The following is a 3,131-nucleotide window of genomic DNA, read 5'->3' as shown; positions in this document are numbered from 1 at the left end:
TTCGCTACCTGGCTCTGACTTTGACATAGGAAATTTATCACGGCTGCACATTTAGTACCCTTTGTACTTCCACGCCTTTATAATCAGATCCAGGATCTGATGTTTATGCATAGTCTGCCCTTCAGTGGTGGAGACGAAAACTCTAAAGCTGCCACACAGACCCCCTGGCTTTCACTGGGTGCCATGAGGTAGCAATGAACTACCTGAATGATTCCTGAGCTAATTAGTTTCTTTTTTCAAGGTTTCCAATGCCCTCAAAAGCAGATACTTCTGCCAGTCTTTGTAATTACTATCACCCCTTTATTAATCAAGTGCAGCTGCCTGATCAAGCTGCCTGATAATTGAAAACCTCACCTCGTAACAATTAACCACAGGTGACAGCTTTAGTAATTGTGATATCACTACTTATCAGGGGTTCCACTAACCAAAAGCAATGGGAAACTTAACTGCATTCAGTCGGGCAGACCAGCCAACACCAAAATCCCATCCTGAGAGTCTGCTTTTAAGGGTCACTTCTAGTAACAACTATCTTAGCCTAATTTTGCTAGAAAATAGAAGGTGCTACAAACATTTATGCTCTAACAATTTATTGGGGTGAGCAGTCCCAGGAAAGCGAGAAAGATGGAAAAATGGGAGAGAGGTCGGAAAGAAGGGAGAGTAATCACAAAGGGGAATTTACTGAGCTGGGTGGAGCTTTGGAAAAACAAAAAACAAAACAAAACAATACTGATGGTTGCTTGGCGTCACTGCACATCGCCAGAAACTGCTGTGATTCTGAACAATCCACCAGGAAGACAGAAAGGCAAACAATGTATCTATCTAGTGTTTCCTTCTTAACTGCCAAATAGTATTTGTGCCAAATGGTGCTCTATATACCCTGAGATATGCAGGTAGTGCTGACTGGTCCCTCCAAACAGCTGATGGGGAAGCCATAACTTCTATGGGTCCTACTCAGGTAGTGCATAGACCCATCATTGTCCGTCTCCCAGCCAGTGCTACAAAACGTTCTCCTCACTCGGGTGGATGTAGTAGCAACAACAGTGAGCATGTCTTTGCAATCACAGAAGTGGTAGGACCCTACGCACGAATGTTCTGGCCAGGAAGCAGGGCAAACAACCGAGGCCTGGAGGACGGGGGGCAAGCAGGATTAAGTAGGTTTGGGGTGCACATAGACTAGGTCAGGTGTACCCTGGTTTCTTTTAGAAGGAAATAGTATTCAGATCATAATTGAGGCATTAAATATAGTCATTGCCACAAGGTTGCCATCGCTTCAAAAACTTTTCCTTGGACAGCAGAGGTATTTCTCTCTCTTTTAGAAATAAATTATGAGTTCATATTGATATTTCCAATTAAAATGGAAGATTACAGGGTCTTACTTGTGTCTGTTGTCTTTTATGCTGAAAATCTTGATTTGCAGCGACCTTCATAAGAGCACTTACTTGCTGAGCCTACAGTACAAATGTGGTAGTTTCAAAATAAGAGTACTAATCCTACCACTCTGTGTCAGACTGTATTAATCCTCACTCCCATTTGGTGCCCACCTCTGCAGTGCTTCTTGCTGAGAAAGGAACATAGATCCTTGAAGTTTTGAACTAAGATTATGTGACTTTCTCTGGCCAATAAAAGATGGAATAAGAGTGGTGGTCACTTCCAGGAAGAGGTTTTATGAGCCTGAGGATCTTTTTCTTCTGCCTCAATGACTAGCGAACATTCCAGACAGATGCTGTTCCCCCACTTGGGTCAGGGAGGGAAGGAGGACATACGTCAGAGTTGTAGCTGACACAATAAACGTGTAGGGTGGGGAAAAAGAAATTTTAGTAGTTGAAAGGCACAAAGATTTGGGGTTATTTGTTATCACAATAGAAATAATCTAGTCTATCCTGACTGATATACCGCTGAATACAGTTTTAAGATTCCTCAGGGTCCTTTTTTGTCCTTAGGATATATCCCATTAAGGATATACTGCCGGGACACCTGGGTGGCTCTGTTGGTTGAACGTCTGACCTTTGATTTTTTTTTTAAAGATTTTTTATTTATTTATTCATGAGAGACAGGTGGGGGGAGAGAGAGAGAGAGAGAGAAGCAGAGGGAGAAGCAGGCTCCCCGCTGAGCAGGGAGCCCGACGCGGGACTCGATCCCAGGACCCCGGGACCATGACCTGAACCGAAGGCAGACGCTTAACCATCTGAGCCACCCAGGTGCCTTGACTCTTGATTTTGACTCAGGTCATGATCTCAGGGTTGTGAGATCGAGCCCTGTGTCAGGCTGTGCTCAACAAGGCGTCTGCTTGAGAGTCTCCCTCTCCCTCTGCCCCTCATGCTCTCTCTCTAAATAAATAAATAAAATCTTTTTTAAAAAAGGAGATGCTGGCAAAATACGGTTTTCTAGAGTCATTTGCAATACCTCTTCTTCAGGTGGCTGAACCACCAACCTAATATACAAATATTGTTTCCATTTACCCAAATTTTGTAAATCTTCTTTTCATCTTTATTTAATTTTACATTTGAATTAAAACATTCACATCGCTCTAAATTATACAACAAATTACATGTGATTAAGTCTAGGTTCCATCCCTGCCCTTCTATCCCGTTCCTTCCCTCTCCTTATGGGTCCCCATTCTTACTGGTTTTTGGTTTATTCTTCCATTATTACCTTTTTTTTTTTAGCGTGTGTGTGCACGCAAGAGGGGTGGGGGGAGGGGCAGGGGGAGAGGGAGAGAGAGAATCTTAAGCAGATTCCATCCTCAGCATGGAGCCCAACTCAGGGCTCAGTCTCACGGCCCTGGGATCGTGACCTGAGCCAAAATCAAGAGTTGGTCGCCTAACTGAGCCCCTCAGGAGCCCCCCTTTATTACCTATTAATAAGATAAGCAAATATGTTTCTATATTCATATACCCCCCCTTTCTCAAACAAAAGATCGCATACCATAAGTACTGTTCTGAACTTTTCCTAACAATATATTCTGGAAACTATTTCACATAAGTGTAATAGAGGTCCTTCTTATTTATTTGTAGTTTTATAATACTCCCATTGAATGAACGCACCATAATGTTTTCAACCAGTGGCCGGTGATGGACTTTTGGACTATTTCCATTCTTTTACTCTCGCAATTATTGGCAGTGCCTATCCTT

Source organism: Zalophus californianus, chromosome 11, assembly GCF_009762305.2.
Source record: "Zalophus californianus isolate mZalCal1 chromosome 11, mZalCal1.pri.v2, whole genome shotgun sequence".
NCBI lineage: Eukaryota > Metazoa > Chordata > Mammalia > Carnivora > Otariidae > Zalophus > Zalophus californianus.
The sequence above is the reverse complement of the archived record's forward strand: the minus strand, read 5'-3'. Positions refer to the sequence as shown.